Source organism: Dromiciops gliroides, chromosome 3, assembly GCF_019393635.1.
Source record: "Dromiciops gliroides isolate mDroGli1 chromosome 3, mDroGli1.pri, whole genome shotgun sequence".
Lineage (NCBI taxonomy): Eukaryota > Metazoa > Chordata > Mammalia > Microbiotheria > Microbiotheriidae > Dromiciops > Dromiciops gliroides.
The window spans coordinates 201,995,546-202,023,038 of record NC_057863.1 but is presented as its reverse complement, the minus strand read 5'-3'; the positions used below and the strand labels follow the sequence as shown (position 1 = coordinate 202,023,038).

The following is a 27,493-nucleotide window of genomic DNA, read 5'->3' as shown; positions in this document are numbered from 1 at the left end:
TACACCTTATCTGTAAAATTAAGGAGTTGTAGCAGATGAACTCTACTATCCCAACTAGCTTTGAGCCTGTGATCCAATTACTAAATCCCTCAAAACATCAAGCATAGTGTTTTACATGTTGCAAACCACTCAGTAAATAGTTGTTGAATGAATATGTAATGAATGCTTCAGAGAGGTCAAGGAAAATGTGGACTGAGAAAATTCTGGTAAAAAAAAAAAGTAGACTACTGGGTAACTGTGAAAAACTATTTTACTAGAATGGTAGGGGCAGAAGGCAGCTTGCAAAAGGTTATGGAGTCAATAGGTGATGAAGGAATAGAAATAGAATTAAAGAATATCCTTTTGTTAAGTGTGATGATGAACAGAAGAAAATGGAATGAGAGTTGAATAAAGTAGTAGGTCAAGAAAGCATGTTCATTTATCTATTTATTTGCTCACCTTCTTCATTTAATTATTTGGCTATTATTTATTTAAAAATCAGAGAAAATTGAGTATGTACGGCATAATTCTTAATGCACAATTATTTCATATTAACTCTCTTTAGTCACATATACAACAAACCTTTTGGTTTTGGTTCTCTGAAAGCAATGATCTGCTTTGACTAGGTGATAGAAATGTTAGTGCATGGGTCTATGTTTGACAAGGTAGTGGTAAATTATTCAGTAATAACAATAATAGCCATCATTTATATAATACTATACCTCACAAATAACGACCCTGAGGTTCTTTATAATAAGTACTATTTGTCAAAGAATAAGGCTGCTCTATAGCTAAAATTTCAAAAAGAAAAATAGCTTTTAAAATTATACAACCAGGGCTACTGTTATACTGTCTTTTCTTTACATGAATCTACATAATTTAATTAGTGAAAAAGCCAAACTGAATATTATGATGATGAGTTAATGAGACTAGGAAAACACTTTAAAATAAACACACAAACACACACACAAAATGATTATATCCATTTTTAAATGAAGCAATAGGTGGTACTTGCCAAATGTATACAGTTTTAATATAATAATAGAGACTGGGTATCAGAGGACTACAGCTGATTAAGAAAGATTAAAGAAGTTAAAAGCTATGCAAGATATATGTGTGTATTAAGATTTGTTTTCCATTATAAAGAAAAAAGGAAAGAGACATGGAAATAAAGACAAACTCATATTTAAAAAAGGTTTTTCACAAATGTTGAAATCTGCCTAAAAATAAATCTAGGGGCAGCTAGGTGGCACAGTGGATAGAGCACTGGCCCTGGATTCAGGAGGACCTGAGTTCAAATCCAGGCTCAGACACTTAACACTTACTAGCTGTGTGACCCTGGGCAAGTCACTTAACCCCAATTGCCTCATCAAAAATAAACAAACAACCAAACAAATAAATAAATAAATCTAAAACTAATAAGGACATAGTCAAGAACCCAGAACCAATCTACATTTTCCCCTAAATGAATGCTTCTGACTTTGTTTTTTAACACACAGAAAATATCTGGGGATTTCCAAATGAAGATCCCTAAATTAACCCCTCAGTATTCTGGAAGAAATTTTCTGACTGTAAACAATTATGTAGAATATTTTTAGGTGCTTTTCACCCTTATAGAGTATTTTAGTGAAAATTGGTTTGATTTCTAAAATTGTACTTTGAATAGTCATCACTCATGAATAAGATCATAGACTATAACATGTTAATAATTCACATTAAATTAGAATTAGTAATTTAGATTAAACAGTTAAAAAAGGGGCACTGACCTGGTAGATGAGTCCTCTATGTGGATTTATTGGAATACATGGATTCAAATTATATAACATGAAATTGAAATCTACATTAGTGGAAAAAGTAGCCACACTAGTAAACTAGACTCAATTTAATTCATTATATACCTCCTATGTACAAGTCAAATAAAATACAGATCAATCAAAATTTTTTACAATAAATTGTTTTATTTCTTTTGATTAGAAGGGAATGAAGAAGTGTTTTTAAATGACCATAAGGAGAATAAAATAATTCTTTGAGTTATAAAAAAGTGGTATAATAAAAGTATTAGAAACTACTAGTAAAATATTTCACAAATGCTGGTTATGTAATATCAACATTTTCATTTACATCTACTCTTAAGAGCAAGTTTTCTCTATTCTAAAATGATACAGAATTTCAAAAAGCCGAGATGTCTCTATATATACTTTAGACTTGGCTTAATTTTAGCTTAATCTTAAATTTATGTGTATGACCTTGAGAACTTGACTTTTATTAATCCCCTCATTTCACTATGGGAAAACTAAGGTTGGAGAGGGTAAAAGACTTTACCAAAGTCACACAGGTATTAAGCAGAGATGATATTTAAGCCCTCTTCTTCTGATTGCAGAGACAACACTCATTCCACTATACCACTCCATGATTAATTGGAAGTTAAATTTGAGGTCCCCTTTGGCTCTAATTAAAGCACTGCTGTGCTAAGCCTTGGCAATAAAAAGAAAAGAAAAATGTAGTCCTTGCCCTCAAGAAGCTCTCAACAAGTACAAAGAAGCTCTATAGGGATGGCTTGGGGTGGGGCAGGGCATGAAGAAATCCTGTGGCCTGAGTTTCAAAAGATCTGAGGAGATGAGATTTCAGAGTTGATTTTATTTTGCAGTATGATGACTTTCTGAAGATGATGAAGTTCAGAAAAATAGCCAAATGGGAAATGAGGAGGTAAATTCTCTTGTCTTCCTCCTTAAATGGCCATCCCCAGTAAGTTATTACCTTCTGTCAAAACAGTTCTATAATTATTTTGCATCTTCATAGTCTTCAGAGAGCTTTTTGAGGCACTTAGAAGATAAAAGACTTTCTCGTAATCACATAACAATGGAAGACTGGAAAGGAGGGATTGCTGACTTTTGAATCTAAGGCTGAATCCATCCACTGTCATGTTGCACTTCATAAATTCTTATTGAATTACAATCAGTTGAATAAATTGCCGAGTTATCCTTTTAGTCCTTCAAAAGCAGTAGAGCACCTTTTACCTCTCAAACCAGCTTATATTTTACTGGTTTTTTTCTTCTCCCTCCTTCTTTAGAATGTATAGTTCCTTGCACAGAGGGAGTACTTAATTTATTGTGCTTTTATTCCCAATGTCTATCATAGTTCTTGGCATATGGCAGGTGCTTAATAAATGCTTGCTGAGTGATAATAAATCCTTTTGCAAAAGTGCTGTTTTCTTAGTCATAGATAGGTATATTCAATCTTTTTCAAAATCTTTATGATAAATTTTTTATGACTCTACTACAGAAAGATATTCAAAGCAGAGAAAATATTCACACTTTGAACAATTTACATATTAGTAAAATTCTGTGCTCAGGATAAACTCATCATATGACCGACTTTTTAGCCAGACACTGCGAAGTTCTAAAGCATCACATGGTGTTTCAATCAGAGTAATTGTGTAACAAGTAACATAAAAGGGTAACAGCAATTAACCTTCACCATTTTAACATGGAAAATTAAAAAATAGTAATAAGAAGGATTGAATCCATGGATCAGAAGCAACACTGGTAGTTTCAATTCATTTTTTTCATATTCATAAGAAAACTAGGCTGCATTTAATTTTTTTAAAATCCAACTTCTGCTAGAGGTAAGACTGTTGGAAGGATAATTTCACCAATGTTTAGATATGACATTTTATTCTTCTTGCTGATCAACCACATTTATTGACATATGACAAAATCAGTTTTGACCAAAATATTTATTCCCCTTACTTTGATAAAGCATTAGGGGTCAGAAATTCAAGTTCTGCTTCCTAGGTTTTCATACTGACTGGTGAGAAATCAGTCACTACAGAGTCTACCATAAACATGAACATCCATGAGCTTCAACACTGATTGCAAGGACCATTTGAAATGAGGAAGAGGAATACACTGCTTTAAACTACACATATTTTAAGAAAAAAATATGAATATAATTTAATTGTAAGGAAGCAACAGTTTTGACAATGGCAAAATAAAGACTATAGGTAAACGAAAGATGATTCTAAGATTTCTTTCTTTGAATGAAGAGAGATCATGACTTTCCTCACTGCGATGGGGTCCTTTGCCGCATGTGTGTGTTTTTTTTTTAATGTCTGTGTAGTAACTTCAAGTATAGATGCTTTGCTGGTACATTCTGATACAAATTAAGTTAGAGGGCTAATGTTTTTTAAAGAAACACACTGTGATATGTGGTTGAAAATCTGGCTAAAATAATCAAATGGCAGTCAAAAGAATACAAATAGAAACCAGATGGTCAGTATGCACTATTATGCAAAAGCAATTTCATTGAAATATCAAATCAGTACTGGTTTTTCACATTGATCTTATGATTACAAAATTCATATCTTAAACATATGGTAGACTCAATATGGAAAGACAATGGCATCTTTCTGATGCTGCAAATGCTTTCTTCTTCTTAGAAATATCTTCATGACATCAATTCATAAAACCAGAAGTCCTCTTCAGTGTACATTAGATGGAAATACAATGACGGCAGCTGCTCTGTAAATGCCATATTGCAGTAAATTGCATGTGATAATTAGAAAAATATTTCCTGTTAAGGTAGCGCCTCAAACAAAACTCTTCACAGTTATTTTTTATAATTTGTATTTGCCTAAATAAAAATCTATGTTTATGCCCGAATTAGAAAATATAGATTGATGGAAAGAACAGTTAAACATATATTAGAATATACCATTCTATATTACTGTGCTATAAAAAATAGCAAACAAGATGACTTCAGAAAGGCCTGGACAGACATGTATGAAATGATATATAGTGAAGTGAGCAGAACCAAGAGAACATTGTGCACAGAATCAGCAATATTGTTTGATGAAGAACTATGACTATTCTCAACAATACAATGATCCAAGACAATCCCAAAGGACTATTGATGAAACATATTATGCATTTCCAAAGAAAGAACTGATACTGATGGAACAGACTGAAGCATGATATTTTTCACTTTCATTTTTTTCTTTTAATCAAGTTTTCTTGTACAAAATGACAAATATGGTAATGTTTTACAAAATCATACATGTATAACCCATATCTGATTATTTGCCACCTCAGAGACGGGTGAGGGGCGGGAGGAAATGAGAGATTAAAATTGGAACCCAAAACTATAAATAAAAATCTTTATTATAAAGGAAAAAATAAAATTTAAAAATATATACCATTATAATTATTACATTTTTAAAAAATTCTATTTGCAGGTGAATAAATTCCTTGCCTTGAAGATTATAATCAAATGTCTTATTTTATTCAACACACTTATTGCATATTCACTATGTTCACTGATGAGTGGGTTGAGTCTAAGACACGGAATCAGGAAGGTCTATTTCAACATTCAGCCTCAGTTAGTTTTGTGACATTGTGTAAACAATTACACTTTGGGGAGCCTTAGTTTCTTCATCTATAAAATGAGGATAATGGCAGCTAGGTGGCACAGTAGACAGAGCAGTGGCCCTGGATTCAGGAGGACCTGAGTTCAAATTCGGCCTCAGAAACCTGATACTTACTAGCTGTGTGACTCTGGGCAAGTCACTTAACCCCAACTGCCTCACCCAAAAAAAAAAAAATGAGGATAACAATAAACACCTTTGTCATGGGGTTGCTATAAAAATCAAAAGAAATAGTGTATATAAAATACTATGAATGGGAGTTATGATGGTGATCTAATCAGTATTCTCCAGGGGACTATAAAGGATTTTTCCAAACAAAACAGATAGCTCCTGACCTCAAGGAGCTTATAGTTTCTTTGGTGAAGTACCTATCTGGAAAGGCAGTGTGTTATAGAGGAGGGCTTCTTAAACATTTTCCACTCATGACCCTCTTTTGCCCAAGACATTTTAATGCAACCCTGTGTATATAAGTATACAAATCAAACATTTACTGCCAAATTTTGGTGACCCCCATATTCAGTTACACAATCTCATATGGGGTTGTGACCCACAGTTTAAGAAGCTTTGTTATATAGAATTTTAAAGGTAGAAGAAATAGTTTGAGGTTGTCTAGATTGTGGTGGATTTTGCTTAAGGAACTTGGACTTTATTTTGTAAGGAGTCAGGCAGCACTGACATTTTGTGGAATTCATAAGTGTTATTATAAAACTAATATTTGGGGAATATTGATCTGTCAGGCCAAAGATTGTGAAGATTTCAATAATGAATACTGCTGACCAGAATAGTGGTTTTCAAAGTGGGTTATATGGACCACAGAGGATGACTAGGTAGCCCAATGGGATATATGAAGATAATATTAGAACTAAGGAAAGTAGCACAATTATTTGACATGAACTTGAAGCCTGACTCAGATATTTTTTTAGCAGTGTGACATTGGACAAGTCATTTAACCTCTATCAGCCTCATCCATAAAATTGGGATAATTTCTTTCCTCCTCAATAAAACAGGAATAACAGCCCTTACCTCATAGGGTTATTGTGAGGTAAGGATGAAATAGGACTATATATGTAAAACTTAATGTCTGAAACCATTATACAAATGCTATCTTTTATGATATATTGTTGTTGTTGTATCCTCTTGTTTCTAGCCATCACCTGCCTCTGCTGCAGTTATTCTCCTTCCCAATATCTATTCTCCGTGGTCCCATGAGTTCCTTTCCAGACAGTCAAGTTGGTAGACGGTCATTCTCCACCTAGGCCTTGTCCCTTCCCCTTGCCTTGATGCACTAGCCAGACATACCTGTATCAGATTGCTTGAAAGCAAATAAGGATTTCTATAAATGACCAAGAAACAAGGTTCTGATTTTCCCCACCCTGAAAAAAACACCCTCTGAACTGATTTTCAGAGATGATGCTTTTACCTTCTGCCCCTTTTCCCCCAGACCTGAATGCACCCATATAAGGGGAAGGCAGGACTTGAATCAAGATATTCCTGACTCAGGGCTCTTCTCTAAGCCTTGCTTCCTCTCCTAAAAAGGTCATATTTATTTAACGTTTTCTATTGGAAAAGCAATAGAAATGGACTATTAAGTGACCTACTTTCTCATATATACATATATATGTGTATACATGCATATGCATACATGCATACATATATACATACATATACATATATAGTATTATTGTGTTTTTTAAAGTTGGGCTTTTTAAAGAAAAGCAAAAGTATTTAAGAAACAGAAGTATAAACAGATGAAGAATGGGGGGGGCAGGAGTTTGTTTCTAATGGAGGCAGATGGCTGGAAATCAATTTGAGTCTCAAAAAAAGTTTTAAGGCCATATGCCTTTTTATTGTGATCTTAAGAACATTGTGCTCTTACAGAAAAGTCCCTAAAAATTTGAGGAATGACATCTGACTGAGTTTTTACAACATAAAGAGAGATTGGTTGTTTCCTCTTTTGGTAAGAATTAACCAATAGGTTGCAGAGATAAAGTATGGAAATTAAAAAAAAAAAACTCTCAAGTGAAGCTTTTCCATTCTTGAAACAAAGTGATCATGATAGCATGGTCTAGATGGTGCTAGACTGGGAAATAGTTGTGAAGTCTAGGCTTGGCTCTGTCAAAATTTAACTTTATGAATGTGGATAACTCATTGATCTCTTTAGACCTTTACCTCCTTAAGAGTAGGGGCTATTTCGGTTTTGTTTTGTTTGATCTTTCTTTTTTTCCTCATTTCTAATATATTAATGGAAAGAACACACATTTAAAAGCAGAAGAATCTTGCCTCTACTGGTTACTTTCCAGATAAGCACTGGGAAATCACAAATTCTGACTTTCAGTATCCTCAGTTTAGAAGGAAGACAATTGATTAAATGTTTAAAGTCTTTTCGATATCTACACTGTAAAACTGATAAAAATGTTTTTAATAAGGCAGAAATTTTTATGACTAACACCCACATTTATTATTTTCATTTATTTTGCATTTCAGCATCTCCTATTCAATTCAAGCTGCTATGTGCAAGGCAAGATGCCAGAGACTGAAGAAACAAAGACAAAAATGAAATATTCATTGCCATCAAGGTGCTTACATTCTCCTGAGAGATTTAACATAAACACAGATAAGTATAATACAAGTTAATGAGTATAATGCAACAAAGGAGAGATAAGCCAAAGTGTTCTGGAATATTTAAGGAGAAAGACAATTTATCATTGTTCAGGATCCAAGAAAGCTACAAAGAAGTACAAAACGAGCTGAGATTTGAAAAATAAAAAATCAGGCAAGTAGAGAAAATGGAGTATAAATGCAGAGAAAAAGGAGTATGGAGAACTATCCATGCAAATATGCCAGGTTGAACATGGCTGTCAAGTTTGGAAAAATAGATAGCAGGCAAGACTGGCTGGAATCAAGTACATAAAGGGAATTAAATTTGGAAAGGTAGCTTCTATACAGATTGTAGAAGGTCTTAAATTCCAAGTCAAGGAGTTTGTATTTTATCCAAGAGACAAGGTAGAAGAACCCTGAAGGATTTTAATCAGGGAAGTGAAATGGCCAGACCTCTACCTTGGCAAGGTAAGTAAGAAGGATGCTTTGCAAATGTAAGATACTAGAGATAGTCTACTGCAGTAATCCACAAAAGAGTTAATGAGTGTTTGAAATAGTGTGGCTTCAAGTGTAGGCAAAAGGGAAGGCTATGAGAGATGTTCTGTAGATCAAATGAGCAATTTGATTGGACATGGAAGAGTGTGGGGGGAGAAAGGATGAATCTAGAGTTTTGAACCTTGGTGACTAAGTGGATGACTAGAATGTTAAATGAAATGTGCCTATTTCCTAATTTAAGATATTATAACTTCCCATAAATTTCATTTCTTTGAATGGTATTCTTACTATATGTGCCACGATATCTATACCCTAAACGTTAAAGAGACCTATTTATTCATTTGTGTGAGATTAAAATTGGATATTAGATCATAAATCTCCCCTACTTAACCTTTCCCTTAATTTATCTCCCAGACTAGTAAATGGAAGAAGCTTCTGGTTTTCTAGTTAGAGCTTTTATTGTATGGTAGTCACAAGGTGATGTTGATTAGAAGAATAGGAAAGTAGAAATACAATACAAATCGTCTTAAGTCTAGGCTTAGTCTATATTCTGTATAAAACTCACCAAAACCCAAGGCTGCCTTTGGGGAGAGAGACCGAGTCAAGCGCATGCTTTTAACTGAGAGCCGGGCCGAGTCAAACTCCAGTCAGCATCTGTCCGTGCAAAACAGCCAGGAGACCAGCAGAACAGGAAAAAAGGCCCTGCTTCCACAATCTGGCATGCGTCGCAGGCGGACTGGTGTGCTTAGCTCATGCTGTTGGTCTCCTCCCCAAAAGGGTGGTCCTAAAAAAAAAAACTGGTGTCTCTCCATTATCTAACCGACTGTTAAAACTTTTTACCACATTCCCCCCTTTGTTCCTCAAGAAACAAAATATTTCCTTGACGGAACAGTAAAAAGAATATAATAACTATTGCTAACTAATAATATGTGAACAACAATATAGAAAAGGAAGTGAGGTAGACCAGAAAGGGTTATTGAACCCTATTGCTTGATACCTCACTGAAAACACTGAATATTGAATCTTGCTAATTGAAGTCTTATTTCTTTTTGATGAACTAATCACCACTTTAAGTATCTGCTACTGTTATACTAGAGAATTCATGTATAAGATGATGTGGTCTAATTGCTAAAAAAAGATTATATAATAATGTCTAAAAGAAGATTATGTAACAATGTCTAATATAATCAGCTATTTACATTCGTTTATTATTTGTATGTCATTATACAAGCCTTTCACTCTCTTTGTGCATGAACAAAGGGGGGTGGCTTCTGGAGCTCTGACTCAATCACTGGGGCCTAACCAACGCCCTATAGCCTACTATTCAACTCAGCTGGACCCTGTAGCGGCTGGAGCGCCACCTTGCCTTAGAGCAGTGGCGGCCACAGCCCTTTTGGTAGAAAAAGCCTCTGATTTGGTCCTAGGTAACCCTCTAACTGTGCAATGCCCTCATGAAGGCTCTCTTACTACGTCACAGGACACAAGCCTTTTCAGATCAAAGGCTGGCTAAGTATGAAATAACCCTGTTAGGTAATGAGAATATCACTTTAAAATGCTGCACAGTTCTCAATCCAGCAACACTACTCCCTAACTTACCATTCTCGGGGGAACCATTGCATAACTGTGCTTCTTTAGTTGATATGGCTGAAAAACCCCATGATAATCTTTTTGATACACCTTTAGAAAACCCTGATCTTGTCCTCTATACAGATGGTTCCTCATTTATGAGAGAGGGAACCCGTTTTACTGGAGCTGCTGTAGTTTCTGATTATGACACCCTCTGGGCAGCTTCTCTGCCTTCCCATTTTAGTGCACAGGCTGCTGAACTTGTGGCTCTTACACAGGCCTGTAATATAGCCAAAGGTAAGAGTGCCACTGTTTTTACTGACTCGAAATATGACTTTGGTATATGCCACTTTATTGGTATGATTTGGCGTCAACGAGGCTTCCTAACACCCTCGGGCTATTGCCAGAATGTGGTAAAAAGTTTTAACAGTTGGCTAGATAATGGAGAGATGCCAGTTTTTTTTTTTTAGGACCACCCTTTTGGGGAGGAGACCAACAGCATGAGCTACACACACCAGTCCGCCTGCGACGCACGCCAGATTGCCTGCTGAGCACTCGACTTCCGGGGTGCGAGCTTAAAAGGCAAGGAGAGAACGGAAGTGGGGCCTTTTTTCCTGCTCCACTGGTTTCCTGGCTGCGCTGCACGGACAAACGCTGACTGGAGTTTGACTTGGTCCGGCTCTCGGTTAACAGCACGCGCTTGACTCGGTCTCTCTCCCCAAAGGCGGCCTTGGGTTTTGGTGAGTTTTATACAGAATATAGACTAAGCCTAGACTTAAGATGATTTATATTGTATTTCTACTTTCCTATTCTTCTAATCAACATCACCTTGTGACTACCATACAATAAAAGCTCTAACTAGAAAACCAGAAGCTTCTTCCATTTACTAGTCTGGGAGATAAATTAAGGGAAAGGTTAAGTAGGGGAGATTTATGATCTAATATCCAATTTTAATCTCACAGTTTGGCGACCATGAAGGGGCAGAACTTTTTGTTAGACCTATGAGAGGTTTAGTAATTTCACCAAAAGAGGGTATTCATTGTCTACAGTACCCGGCTGCTCCCAGAATGGCTCTCAACTGCCTCTTAGTAGTGGGGGAAGAGAGTTGTTGAATGGCCTGGACTCGGTTAGAAGAGACAGAGCGAGTTCCAGCAGCCAAAATAAATCCTAAATATTCTACCTGGGGCAAAAACCATTGTACCTTTGACTTGGAAACCTTGTGTCCTCTCTTGTGCAGCTCCAACAGTAAGTGACGGCTATCTTCCTGACAAATTTCAGCATTAGGAGAGGCCAAAAGTAAGTCATCAACATATTGTACTAGTGTGGAGCCTTTAAAGGTAATGGAAGCCAGATCCTGCTGTAAAATTTGGGAAAATAATGTGGGACTGTCTGCAAATCCCTGTGGGAGTCTAGTCCAGGTCCACTGTCTATTTTTCCAGGTAAAAGCAAATATTTGCATTGGAAGTCAAATCATTATCTGTGTTACATTTTTGATGCTTAAATCAGAACATTGCAGCATATTTTTTGATGTAGAAAATATTTAGCTAAGAACCAATGATCTTCAATATTTTATATCATAATTATTTTTTCTTGTATGGAGCCCTTGTCAACTTTGACACAGTATTTAGCAAATGCAATCCAAGATCTTTGCTATATTCTATTCAATGATTTTAAGAAATATATTTTTTCCTCAAAGAGGAGTGTTCTTACCAGGATTTTACTTAAATTTTGTTTTTTGAAACAATTACTACAGTAAAATTATAACAATAAAAGCCCTGGTTATGTTCACAACTTTGGAAGAGCTTTTTGTTTATTTTTGTTTGTATAAATTAGTTTTATTGATTTTTATTTCATATTTCTATATTTTCCTCTGTTCCCCCCCAAAAACATCACTTATAATGAAGAAAAAGAGAAGAGTTAAATTCAGTCAACATAGTAAAAAAAAACCCAACATTTTATTCTATGTTCCATACTGTTAAGCACCCCTCCCCACCTCTGTAACAAATTAAAAGGAAGTTCTTCTATTCTACCAGTGTCTGGCATGGTTTCATTTGAGTTCTAGATTATTCATTATACTTTTGTAGCATTCAATTTCAATTGTTTCATTTTTTGTTGCTTTCTTTTCATTTACCTTGTTGTAGTTATTATGAATATTGTTTTCCCTCTTTCTTTCTGATTACTTTCCTTCAAATCAATTCACATAAATATTCCTAAGCTTCTCTATTCATCAAATTAATCATTTCTTATATAATAGGATAATTCCATTACATTAATGTACAACAATCTGTTCAGTTTATCCCAAACAGATGAGATACCTACTTTGGTTTCCAAGTTTGTTAATACTATGTGAAATGCTGCTATAGATACATTGGTGCATATAGAAAGGGGGCAGCTAGGTGGTACAGTGGATGGATCACTGGGTTTGGAATGAGGAAAATTTTTTCAGTTCAGATACAACCTCAGACACTTATTATCTGTGTGCCCCTTGGCAAGGCAATTAAATAACCCTGTTTGCATCAGTTGCTCATCTGTAAATTGAGCTGGAGAAGGAAATGGCAAACCACTCTAATATCTTTGCCAAAAAAACCCCCAAACATTTGGGGTTGGGAAAGAAATAGATGAAAAATTTAGGGAAAATATCTCATAGCAACTTTAACTTCAGTAAAAGGAATCTCAATTTTTTTTTTTTGGTGGGGCAATGACACTTAAGTGACTTGCCTAGGGTCACACAGCTAGTAAGAGTCAAGAGTCTGAGGCTGGATTTGAACACAGGTCCTCCTGAGTCCAGAGACGGTGATTTATCCACTGCACCACCTAGTTACCCCAAATATCAACTTTTTAATCATTTTTTTAGTTCATTTCTAATTCATAATTAGAGAGATTAATTATTTTTTTTAAAAAGCAATGTCAATATTTGTAAAGGTATAAAACCAGTATATTTAAAAAAACTCTTTGAGTTCAAGACAGAGTTAAAGGAAATAAAACTTTCTTTATCAGAATAAAATAAAATTTAAACAAAAGTACCAAAACAAGGGTATTTGAAAATTATTGATACTTATAATAAGGTCTATTAAGTGGCAACCTTTTAGTGTATCCAATAAGAGGTATTAGAGTCTTATTGTGGGTGAGGTGATGGTTTTTAGAAATATTTTCTTACTTGGAAATATGTTATTGGCCTCACTCCCTCTCTGCCATTGTAATTAGCAGTGCCTCTTTCACCACATGAGTATGATATTGAATATCTGCTTACAAAACTGAGGGATGGTCCTGATCCTCCTGAATGTGACTTCTAGGTTAGAAGCAGATTTCCAAAGTAGTAAAGGGTAAACTATTACCTGGTCCTTGAACCTTATATCTTTGCATTTTCAGTTTTTCAAGTTCTATTTCTATTTCACTGTTACCAAGCATCTCCTTATTCTGACATTGCTTAACAATGATCAATTTGAAATTTGCCAGATTTATTATGTTTTTAAAGCAAAAATATATTGGATTAGAATAATTTCATGTATGAAACTTTGTCTAGTGCATATCTCTTCAGTATTAAATATGTGGAATGAATTATTAATGCATGGGAAAGACTGTTGATAAAGTTGAAGCTTTGTTATTGAATATTGGTAGCAATCAGGTGTTGATATTTTAAACAGATCTGCTCGAACACTCTAAGGTGACTGACAATGTCAACTCATTGATAAAAAGAGTTTTTTTTCCCTCTATTTCCCCTTTAAACAATAATCTGGTACCTCTACCATATTAGAGCAGTAAAATTGCTGACTACACAAAGAAATTACCTGAAAAATAGATCATTAAGCACAGTTCTATACCTGGTAATATTTCTACCATAAATAGTGATATTTATTATAGCACTTATATGAAAGGTTTCTATACTCTATATTATCCACTCATTGCAGAATAACAACAGCATGTGAAAGATGTGTTTTATTCTCCATTTTTGTCTTATGTGAATAAATTGTAAAGGAAAGAAATTAATCTCATCCATGTATTACCCCAAATGTTAGTCTGAATTACTAGCATTCTGTAATTACCATAACCAGTGCTGATAATTATAAACTAAGTATACCATTCAGACTTCATTCTTCTGAATAATTTATCTTATATTATGTTTGGGAGAAAGTCTGAAGTTCTGACATTTGCCTTATCTATTAAAATAATATAGTAATAAGATACATATTAAAATTTGTTTAAATAATTTAAATAATCAAACTAATCACTTCACCTTTTTTTTCATGCCAAATGTTAAATTCACCAAATGTTTAATGAGACTGTACAATGATTCTTGTTGAGTATAGTCATTCACAAATTTAAGCAGATCAATGGGTTTATGGAAAACACATAATAGAATAATCATAGATGTTGTTATTTGTAATATATTTCTATAATAGATACATTACCTACTGCCAAAAAATATTTCAGTACATTTAAATAGGTAGGCTAGCTTATGCTTATAAAGGATCAAACCAATTTTGGATTCAGAAAGTCAACTTACTCTTTCCATTTTGAGACTATTTTCTTTCCAACCTAAGGGCACAGAAAACAAGTAACTGTTTTTTAGAAAAGTTGACAATTCTGGCTCCATTAAGGTAGGAACAGTTACCTTTGAACATGTGAATGAATAATAAAGTCTATTCAGACTTAATACTGGAGGGCATAGAAAGCAAATTGGGAAAACATATATTTATTATATGATATAAAGAAGCTAGCTTGGCAAAACTGAAAGCTATGAATAGGAATTATTCTTCCCATTTAAAGTTTCAAAGTGCTCTATATAATGTAAGTTCTCTCCATAATTTGGAATCCACTTCATAAAGATTATGATTTTATTACTGACTCTTAGGGAAAAAACCTATAAATGTTATGCATAAGGAGAATGATTGCTAGAAAACATTTTTGCTATTATATCCAAAGGAGAATTATATGTATAAATGTTAAACATGCACGGCTTAGAACTATTTCAATACTCACGGTATTAAATTGTGCTATTTCTTCCATCCAGAAATTGACATAAGTAAAGTTAGAGTCCCTTACTGTAAAGGAACAAGGTGGTTTTCTTAAAATAATGAGTTGTATATAATCTAACTTCTTGTAATGAATAATAAATGAATGCTACTGAGCCCAGTATTGTTTTTGTCACTACCCTAGCAGTCATACTCATGTCTCAGTCTCAAAGTTCCCAAAAGAGGGACAGATGATATCAGCTAGGAACAGACCACATTTATGCCTGTTATATCCTCTAGAACAGATGTAGTCTCCTAAATTTCCTGAGGAAATTTAGATGTCAAGGACTAGTCTGAAGTACTTTATCGACAGTTCTGAAGCTATCCAGGATGTCTAAGAAAAACAATTAATAAGAAGGGATGAAAGGTTATTAAACAGAATAGAAGAAATGATGCAAGAAAGATGCTAGAAAGTAAAACATTTTGCGAAGGGGAAGAAGAATCAAAAGTGATAAAAATTGTAGATGGAAGAACATGGCAAAAAAGAAAAGAAAGAAGGAGGAACAGTTGGGCAATAAGTACTCTACAATGAGGCCTTTTATGAACAGAATGTAGAGATTCTCGGGAAGAATCCACAAATACTGAGGAATACTGTTATTGATATTAGAAAAGATGTATAATGGTAGTGGGATAATCTCGGCTAAGGAGGATACATCTACACATGTACACACAGATGCACACACACACATACACATATATATATATGAATATATATACACATATCTGTCTCTATGTACATATATATATATATATATATCACACAAACATATTGGAGGTACACTGTCTTCACAGAGTGCTTATCCATAGTATGATAGAGTGCCTTCAATAATGCAAAAAAATCTACAATAACTATCTATTTCTACGGGTTAGTCTGTGCATGAATAATGCTACTTCAAAAAAACCCTTTAATTATATATCTAATATGAAATTACACCCAATTATAAACTCCATGTGGGAAATACTTTGTCATATTTAATCTTTCTATCTCTGCTTCTAATCAATAAAAAAAACAAACATTATATGTGGCTACAATGGTTGAATTTAAAAAGAACGGGAATTTAAGAGTGCACAATGAAAGATGTAGGAACAATTGAAATACAATGTTGGGGTTGGGGAGATGTTATACTTAGGAAGCCTGTAGTTAAATATCATAAGGATTGACAAAATAACAGGTGCAAAGAGTTTGCTAGACTGATGGGGATAACAGTGGGTGTAAGTAGATTAACTAAAGATTATGATGATTTGAAAATCAGAATGCTTACAATCTCACTACTAAAAACCCTGGTTCTTTGTAGCTCTGACTTTGAAGTCTTGACAGGGGCCTTCCCCATAGGCAAGAAGGGAAGAGTAGTTAGAGTAGCAGAGATATGGGTCTTGAACATTCTCTTGCTAACCTCAGCATCAGGACATTTTAGTGCATGTCCTCCCTCTTACATGCTAGTTGTATGACCTTGGGCAAATCAGTCTTAGTCTCTTAGTTTAGCAGGTAACTCTTTAAAAATATAACTTGTAGATCATATTCTAATCTAAATTGTCAGAGGGAGCTTTCTCACTGGAGGTTCGATATAATGAAGAAACTTTAGGTCCAGCATATCACTCAAAAAAACAAAAACAAAAACACACTTACCCTAGAACCTAATGTTGTATTATGAATGTACTAAAATGTTAGCTAAATTGAACTAGGGTCAAAGATAGGATTTGCTTTTCTAGCCGATGACTTAGAGTATAATGATAAGATTTTGGCAAGGGACAAAGAGCATCTTGCAAACACTAAGAACTTCATCTAGGCTGGTTTTTATGAACATAGATAGAAAGGGATAATTCTGAGAGATACTAAAGAAATAGCACCGACAAAAACCATTGACTGATGGGAGAGTAGCAATAATAAAGCTAACAGATATGCTTAGTTTATTATTTACACTTCACTTTATCCTCAGTGTCTAAAGCATGGATGAGGAAAGAGTTTTAGAGAGCCTGGATGTCAGATACTGGATATGAATCCAGATTGTTCTTGATTCCAATTCCAGTGATCTTTTAACTGAATAGCACTTCCTAAGTTCTGCAAAATTTATCAAATGCAATGCAGTCCATGTTCTTTCTATTTTTCAATTCTAAGCCTGACTCATTTTCCATCTGTGGTGTTTGCACTGATGGCAGTGGTGAATTGGCTTTCCTGATAAGAATCAAGAAAGGCTAAATGAAGCAGTTCCTGATTCTCTTCAATTGTTAGTGTGGCCTTTTTAGATACCTTCTATTCAGTAACTTTGCATTTATTCTCATATGTATTCTGTATATACCTATAAATATACACATTGACTCTTCAGAAAGTGTATCAAGATCTTTGAAAGAAGGGAAGGATTTTATTCTTTGTCTTTTTATCCCCATTGCCCAGCACAGTTCTTGACATATAATAGGTGCTAAATAAATACTTGCTGATTGATTGATTTTTTAAAAAATTCACTCAGAAGCAAGAGATAGTAGCAAGAGAGTACATTGATAACTGAGCATTTTCTAGAAGTTTAAGCTAGATGAGACAGTGGATAGAGTTCTGGGTCTGAAGTCAGGAGGACCTGAGTTCAAATCTGGATTCAGACATTTACTAGCTGTGGGACACTGGACAAGTCACTTTATCCTGTTTGCCTCAGTTTCCTCATCTATAAAAATGAGCTGGAGAAGGAAATGGTAAACCACTTCTGTATGTTTGAAAAGAAAACCCCATATGAGCAGGACTAAATAACAATAATAGCAAGTTTTCTAAAACATTAAAATCAATAAATACTTTTTTTGCTTATTTCTCATTCTTATAAATGGAAGAAGTTATGAGAACTACTTTTCTGGCCTTAATAACCATTAAAAAAATTGTTCTGGATATGGGAGTGACAAGAACCTGAAGAAAAAAGTGAATGTCATTTATAATTTATATATTATATATTATATATATATAGTTTATATATTCATTTATATATAATGTCATAATAGCAGGGGAAGAAATTCTATGCATAAGTTGACACTCCCAACTTTAACTTTAGGAAATGTTTTTTCAAATATTTCATAGGGGGCAGCTAGGTGGCACAATCAATAAAGCATTGGCCCTGGATTCAGTAGGACCTGAGTTCATATCCGATCCCAGACACTTGACACTAGCTGTGTGACCTTGGGCAAGTCACTTAACCCTCATTGCCCCCACAAAATAAACAAACAAATAAATAAATAAAATATTTCATGGTATGACATCTTGAATGGTTTGTGAATTGGATTTAAGTGAGGCAGAATCTCACAAAGTTGTCAGTCTCACTCTCTCTTCCAGAGTAATCCAAGTCCAGTGTCAAGTTAAACATCAGAATAACTGACTATAGCCCAGGATTCAGTGTATTACTTTGGCATCTTTGATGTCTGACCAAGCTCTAAGAGCTCCACAGCTCCTGCTTCTCCTCTGCCCACAAGCTTGGAGTAGACATCTCTCTAACTCACCAGTGGATTAGAAGACTAACACTTCTGGTGTGAGAGCTTGCTGAACTCTTTTGAGGGCTGCTCACCCAGCTTTGGTATTCACCTTCACAAAATTCTCACCTGAGCCTCTAAGAAGCTATATCAAGCAAAGTGTCAACAGTCCAGTAAACCATCATTCAAGATGCACTAAATGACATTGAGGGCAACCAACAAGCTTCAAACAAAGAAGTAGACACCACCACAACAAGAAATAGTGCTTTAAAAAAATCGGAACATTTTTTCTTCTTCTTTTTTTTTTTTTGCAGGCAGTAGGGGGTTGTGACTTGCCCAGGGTCACACAGCTAGTAAGTGTCAAGTGTCTGAGGCCGGATTTGAACTCAGGTCCTCCTGAATCCAGGACCAGTGCTTTAACCACTGCGCCATCTAGCTGCCCCCCAACAATCGGAACTTTTAAAGAATGAAATCAGCTGCTTTATGAACATTTTATTGTATGGAAGAAGTCCAAGGTAATAAGATCCTTTCAATTACACTAACAACTTTGTTAAACACTAATTTTCCTATGAAGGGCCCCTGGCTAAAATATTCTATATATTCTATAGTTTAAAAAGTGAGTAATGTATCATTTCTCTTGGCGGGTATCCTTCTAACTAGTTCTAAACATGACTATCTCATTTTATATCACTAAATTATATGATTTTAGGTATTTAGAATAATAAAGCTATTATATAATAATTTATCAATTCACTTGAAATTCCATAAATATTAAATAATTTAAAATTATTAACTGACACACAGAAATATGTTATATTCACATGGTTTTACAGAAAGGGAAATTAAGCAGCAATGATATTATCTTGAGTGGGAAATCTAGGGAGCCCACTAAATGCCACAATAAATATTTAACATGACATTTGTTTTTTAGAAAAGAAGACCAGAAAGTATTTCAAATGGGTCCTGAAGAAATGTTATAATGATTTTAAAAGTGACAAGGAGGGGGCAGCTAGGTGGCGCAGGGGTTAAAGCACCGGCCCTGGATTCAGGAGTACCTGAGTTCAAATCCGGCCTCAGACACTTGACACTTACTAGCTGTGTGACCATGGGCAAGTCACTTAATCCCCATTGCCTAAAAAAAACAAAAAAAACAAAAAAAGTGACAAGGGACAATAATAGTTATCAGAAATAATGAGGAAGTGTTTGAAAAAATAAAGGGAAGGAAAACTGTAAAAAGAAGCAAAAAAGAGAACATAAATAGAAAGGAGATGCTACTTTCTCTTTAAAATTAGAGAAAAAAATAGGAAACATTGAAAGACAATTCAATACTGCTTCCATAATTTCTCTTCCAGTTAGCTGAAAGTACTTGACTCAAACAATGACTCATGAGTACCACATCAAAGATGTTATCTTGTGAAAGCACAGAAGTTGAGAATCCATGTTTTAGACAAATTAAGTACCTTAGCTTATGCCATGAATGGGTTTTTTTCCATGTTAAAATTTCCTATCATGAACTCTCTCTCTCTTGCAGAAGCCTAAAGTGTAGTAGCTCTCTAAGTCTCTTCCGTGGACAAAGATTAAACACAAAGATGAATTGGAGAGAGAAGAATAACACAGAACTTCTGGAAACCCTAGCTTGAATATCTAGAGTGCATATAAATTTTATGCCATTAATTGTCTTCTATTTGAGGGCATTAAAAACCACAACAAAATAATTTGTATTACCAAGAATACTTTATTTTATCTATATCCATATCTATATCAATATCCATATCTCTATATCTCTATATCCCTATCTATCTATCTATCTATCTATCTATCTATCTATCTATCTATCTATCTATCTAGGGGGCAGCTAGGTGGCTCAGTGGATAAAGCACTGGCCCTGGATTCAGGAGGACCTGAGTTCAAATATGACTTCAGACACTTGACACTTACTAGCAGTGTGAACCTGGGCAAATCCCTTAACCCTTATTGCCCCACAAAAAAAAAAAAGTAAAAACTATAAAAATAATGGAAGGGAAATTGTCTCACCACTTCCTTTACAAATGAGAAAGCTAAGTTTCAGAGATGGTGGATGACTTTCCCTAGATCTTGTTTTGCAGTCGTTTCAATTGTGTCTGGCTCTTCATGACCCCATGCAGGATTTTCTTGGTGAAGATATTGTAGTGGTTTTCCATTTCCTTCTCCCACTCATTTTATAGAAGAGGAAATTGAGTCAAACAGGGTTATGTGACTTGCCCAAGGTCACAGAGCTAATAAGTGTCTGAGACCATATTTGAACCAAGGAAGCCAACTCCAAGCTCCACACTCTGAAGAGTCTGGAGAGCTAGAGAGTCTTAGCTGAACTCCAGATCATTTTATTAAAAAATTAAATACAGTTTTCCTGATTCAAACTCCTAGTTCTTTTTCAACTACACCATATTGCTACTTTATCCATAAATAAAGAGCTCTACCTACTCAGTCAGTCAATCAGTCAACAAGAATTTATTTAGATGTTACTATGTAATGGATTGGCAGCTAGGTGGCACAGTGGATAAAGAACCAGGTCTAGAGTCAGGAAGACTCACTCATCCTTATGAGTTCAAATTTGGCCTTAACACTTACTAGCTGTGCAACCCTAAGCATGCCATTTAACCCTGCCTTCCTCAGTTTCCTCATCTGTAAAATGAGCTGGAAAAGGAAATGGCAAACCACTCCAGCATCTTTGCCAAGAAAACCCCATTTGGGTGTCATGAAAAGTCAAACAAGACTAAAACAATGAACAACAATAATAACAAAGATATAATGGATACTATGCTAAGTTTGGGGATACAAAGAAAGGCAAAAACAGGCTCTGCCTTCAGGGAGCTCATATTCTCGGAGTGGTTTTGTTTTTGTTGTTGTTGTTGTTGTTGTTGTTGTTGTTGTTGTATGTCCTTACTACTAAAGAGGACCAAAGACATCACGAGCATGATGTCTTGACTTGTGAGTGAATTGGCACACAGCATGAAAATTCAAGATATGTTCAGAATACATGCTAACTAGACAACATAAGGAGTTTAGGAAGTTGTTTTAGCTCAGGTGAATAAACTTGCACATCTACTAAGTGTGAAGTACTGTTCTATGAATTAAGAGAAACAAATGTAAATAAGAGAGAGTTTCTATTCTTATGGAGCTTTTAGTTGAGCAGAAAAGCCTAATCAGTATTCTAATTAGCACATTAGAATAGAAATCAGGACAGACACACATATACGCATACATATATATATTTGTGATTATAAAGCCCTTTATAAATATGACCTATTATTAGTACTACAATTATGGCTAACTATTATTACCACTTATTGATAAACATATTATACAGACCAAGACATTCAACATATATACAGATTAGTGAAAACAAATATTTACAAAAGAAACAGGAGGTTGGTCATGTGTGATCTCCCTGAGTTAATCAGAAAAGCCATCATGTATGAGGAAGTACCTGAGCTGAGCTTAAGATGCAAGATTGAAGAGGGAGGTCACCTCAGTGATAAGGGACGATGTCAAAGGCCCACAATGGGAGATGAGATGTTGTATATGAATACTAGCAAATAGGCCGATTTGGCTAAAATTAAAGTTTCCAAAGGGTAGCAATATGCAATAAGTCTGCCAACTTGGGCAGGACTAAGATTGAGAAGGATTTTAATGATAAGTTGAGAAGTTTTATTTTATCCTGGAATCAAGAACATGTGAGTGACAGTCAGACCTGGGCTTTAGAATATAATGACTTGCCTTGGTAGTTAGGTGGAGCAAATATTGGAGAAAGGGCAGATGATACAGGGAGACTAGTTCAGAAGCTATTCCAATGATTCAAGTGAAAGAGGCTAGCTCAAACTAGAGTGATTGTGGTGTCAGGGGAGGGGATAAATAGGAAAGATATTATGGAAGTACAGTCAATAAGAATTGTCAATTGCTTGGATATGATAATTTAATGACAGAATAGGGATCTGAAGGATTCTGAGGCTATGATGATCAGTGTTTAAAAGGTTAATCATAGTCATTTCTGAGGATCTTTCAACTGTCATGGAAATCCTCATATGCATACATGCACATATACAAATGTACACATATACATACGTGTGTATTTGTGTGTACATATGTATTGTGCATGTATGTATGTAATAACTTTATATAATTTTTATGATCCCTGAACCTCAACAGAAGAAATTAAAGCTCCCGATCCTTTTTTTTCTCATGGATGGCTTAAGTAATTGGGTTTAGAGATCTGTAAAACCTGAAATTACCTGTCCCCCTATTCCTACTACTGCTTCAATATCCAAACACTCTGGTCTTAGCAGACTCACTAGAAACTCCCACACCCTCTCAAGAAAAAAAAAAAGAGTCCAAGGACCACAATTTCATTTTCGGATTCGCTCACCTGAAATCTGGACCAACATCATTGATCAATTCCTTCTATCTCTCAAACACAATCTCTATCATTGGAGATTGGTGTTACTTCATAAAACATAGCTAATTAATTTCCTGCTCTTTTCTAACCAAAGGAAAATGAGTAAATGCAAAAGAGATAAATTGCTTCCTTCATATAGTTCAACTTGATACCCTGAAATTCACAAAAGGCAACTTTACACTTTGTAGTGATTCTCAGTTGCATCATCTGCTATAAGTTCTAGATTCCACATTTTTGAAATTTGAGGCATCAGATAACCAGCTTGAAACTTTTAGAATGTCTTGAGTTCTTCAAGATTTTTCCAAATGTTTCTACGCTATTCCAGGTATTTCACCTGCCATTTCTTTCAGTATACTATAATATCATTCACCTGAGCCAGAAGATCTGAAGCCATAAATAGCCAAGTGTTCTCTTAGTCTGTGCCCTATCTTCTCACATTAGAAACATCATTCCACTCACTAAAGACAGAAACAAAAGGAAACTGGTCTATTTTCTGTATTATTTACTAGAGCACAGGGCAAACATTTTACAAACATTATTATCAACTCACTCTCTATGGAGAGTCTCATCATTTTTATACAGGTATGGATGATCTGCTATTCTTTCCTTTTTCATATGTGTCACATTCATAGTCATAATCTTTTTTTCAGATTGGATTCTTTCTTGGAATACGTCTTCCATCCAGTCATCCTCTCTAGTATGTCAGATCATAGAAGCCCCTATCTCAAGTCTTTGCACTTCAACTTTAAGATGAGTTTTCATTTGCCATAGCCACAGTGAATATCTCCATTCTCAGTAGGAGTAACAGCACAAATCCTAGAGGCTATTAGAACTGTTCTTTGTTTTCATACAATACCTCTTAGAATAAAACGGTTAGAATGTGTTCAAATTCTCAATTCTCACAAACAAACAATAATCCATCTCCCAACTTCATGCATTTTCACTGGTTGTCTCCCATAACCTGGAATTCTCTCCATCCTCATCTCTGCCTCGTGGATAAACTTACATATTATGCAAGAAACTTTTCCCAATACCTGTTAATGCTAGTGTCTACCCTCTGAATTTATTCCCATCTTATATTGTATATCCCTTCTTTGTACATAAGTTTTGCATGATATAACTTTTATTAGACTGTGAGCTCCTTGACAACAGGGAGTATTTTCCTTTCTTTGTAATCCTAGTGTTTACTGAAGTGCCCAATACATGGTGCTTAATAAATCCTTTTTGACTGACTTGACTTGAAATAGACATGTAATACTTTGTGGTTGCCCATTATGTTTTATGTGCTTCCTTTTCTATGCACATAATTCCTTGGACCCCAGTGTTCTAAAAATTTCTGAGAATGATGTTTTGAAATGAGATAAGTCATTAAAAACAGTTATATATTACTATCTTCTCCTTTTTTCTTCAAAATATTTATATAAATAATCATAGTATAATAGCATATGGATACAATATTCAGTACAAAAAACCTTTTGATTTGAAATATTTCATCAAAATGATCAAAGCAACAAACTTTTTTTGAATTAAATGATTTGAATAATTATTTCATTTTTTCCCCATCACTTTACTAGTGTAGACCTTGCTTGGATTTAAATATATGTTGTATCATGTCCATTTTGTGTAATGAAAATCAGAGCTATAACTAGGAATTCTGGAAAATGGGGAAAACTAAATTAAGGAGAATGGAGGAGTGTCTCAATTATGACAACTCCTGGGCAAGCTTGAGGCTTACTGGAGACAAAAGAGGTCATGGAGGTAGGGAAGTTGAGAAAAGTGGAGGTCAGGCCAGGGTATTTGAAGGATTGGGGTAGACATTGTGAACCAGATTTTTAACTTATTGGAGAAGACAAACTCAGAGGCCCCTAGATGACAGCAACATGAATTTGGACAAGAAGGAATTAATTTTCATTAAAGCAACGTAGGGCATATTTGTTTTGTTTTTCATGATGACTGAGGAAGAGACTGAAAATTGCATTAGAAAGCAAGAAATATGCCCACTTATAATCCTGGCCCAGTATGTCAGCGTGGATAGGAACAGGAATAGCCAGTTTAAATGAGTACCAGAAGATGAAAGAAATGTGAGAGAAATAATTTTGAGAAAAAAGGGGAGATTGTCTAGATAGAAGGATTGGAGAAGTGATAATGGAAAAAGAGCAGTGGGCTCTTTAGGGTCTGTGGAGTTCCAGGGCTGCACTTAATGAAAATGGAGTGCTCTCTGGTTTCCAGGCATTATGTGGGCTTTCTTAGTACTGATCCCCAACTAAATCCATTGGCGATGTAGATTTTAAGGTAGGGAGAACAGTAGAAGTCTACCTTGGTAAGAAGGTATGATATAAGAGAAGAGTATATGGGAATCCTGGAGTATGGTAGTTCATAATGGGGGCAATAAGGATCAGATATAGGTGGTTCAGTCACTACTTTGATGAAGAAAGGAAACACATGAGGTGTAAAGGAAATATAATATAATATAAATATATGTCGCAGTGTATTGATTACTGAACATTGATCTTGACTATCTTGATTCTGTAAAAAAGAATAGAAATGGGGCAGCTAGGTGGTGCAGTGAATAGAGCACTGGCCCTAGATCCAGGAGAACCTGAGTTCAAATCCAGCCTCAGAGACTTGATACTTACTAGCTGCGTGACCCTGGGCAAGTCACTTAATCCCAATTGCCTCACAAAAAAAAGAAAAAAAAGGAATGCAAATATTTTGGCAATGAGAAAACATAATCCATTCAAATAATGAATTTGATATATGTAAAAAGAAACCCAGCAATATATAGACACTTTTAGGTATCACTCAATAACATTAAATTATGACTAGAAAAAATGTCCAGGAAATCTTTTCCACATTGGATTGGTGATCTTTTTAAAATTTTCTCACTGTAAGTCCCTACCTATCAGGGTAGAGTATCTCAGAAACATCGGGTCACATGAAAGTGCATGAAGCATGTATACCAGCTTGGTTGCCATGATCATGACTTAGATTGTTATCCCACTATTACTCCAATAAATGCATATTAAATGATGAATGAAATTAACCTTTCTTAAAGTCTATCATTGTACTTGTTTTACTTTCATTGTAAAGTGTAAGTTCTTGTCTTAGCTATGAACACTAAGGCAATCAATGCTGATGAATGACTGGAAATGGTTTCTTTATTCCAGCCCTCACTGAATAGAAAGTTTCCATTATCTACTTGAACATCTTCACTCTATCAATTTGACAGGGGCAGGCAGTTCTACACTTCACTGCCTGCACTCTGGAACTGTATTCTGCTTATCTATCTGTTTCTAATATGAAAGAAAAATGAAAAATAATAAATGCTGGAGAAGACTTCTTGTTTGCACAAATATAAATGCCATTTTTCATTCTTCTTTTAATTGTTATTCTCCTCTTTTTTTAAAGCCTGAAATGTACTTATACAAAACAAAATAGCAAAACAACTACCCTGTTTGAATAAAATTCAACTTTTGAAATTTTCCTAAAGTGTCCTCCTGTGACATCCTATTGTGATGGTTCATCATTATATAAAGATGATCATGGATTCTCAATGGGTACCCCAGTGGAGAGTAAGTGAAGGTACTTTATACATAGTTGACAGGACTATGAGTAAGAACTCAGTAATAAACTTTGTGCCTATGGTCTAAGGAGAAGCCTACTTAAGTTAGCAGAAGGTCATCACTAGAAGAAGGTACACTGATAAATTGTCCTGCTGTTTGCTTGGGCACAGAGAGCTTCTGATCTGGATTGTGGAGTAAAGAAGAATGAGCATAAATAAAATTTGCCTTTATAACTTGGTAAAACTCATATTAGGTCTGCATTCATTCTCTTTCTGTATTATTGATCTTCATGGAACTGTAGGCAATAACTAGAAAAGATGTAAACAGCCCTTTGAAGAGTTTAAAGATCACTTTCTCTCCTTTCCACCTAATTTTTTTTTTGGCTAATTTTTTAATTAATAAAATTTTATTTTCTCTCCTTCTCACCTTCCCCCCCTACCTCAAAAAGTCAAGCCAAAAGAAAAAAAATCCTACAACATTATGTCTCATTCTGCATCTTGAGTCTATACTCTTTTTGTCAGAAAATGGATAATATGGTTCATCATCAGTCCTCTGGAATAATGGCCACCCACTAATTGGAATTCTGAAGCCATTCAAAGTTGTTTGTCTTTAAAAAGTTATTGCTCTATAAATTGTTCTCCTGATTCTACTCACCTCACTGAAACAGTTTCCCCAAGTTTTACCAGGTTTCTCTGAAATCATCCTTTTAGAATTTCTTGTAGTACAATAATACAGAAAGTATGTTCTACCTCACATATTTTGAACACTAGTGATCACAAATCTCCTTTATAGCAAAGTTTTAACTCTATGGTTGAAAATGAATGATTCTCCTTCTACTCTTTCTCCATATATTACGTGTTTTAGCTGCCAAACTCCAGCAAACTGGTAAGACATTGGCAAAATGTGGTAATCATTCAATATTTAGAAATCATATTATCACTAATTATGGTAAAAACAAACAAAAAGTCACCACTAAGTACATACT

At 34.9% G+C, this 27,493-nt stretch overlaps 1 protein-coding gene across 1 annotated transcript in view; it reads right to left on the bottom strand.

The window, feature by feature from the left end:
- CADM2 (cell adhesion molecule 2) overlaps positions 1 to 27,493 on the bottom strand; it is a 1,340,404-nt gene that overhangs the window by 966,192 nt on the left and 346,719 nt on the right. The window lies entirely within an intron of this gene.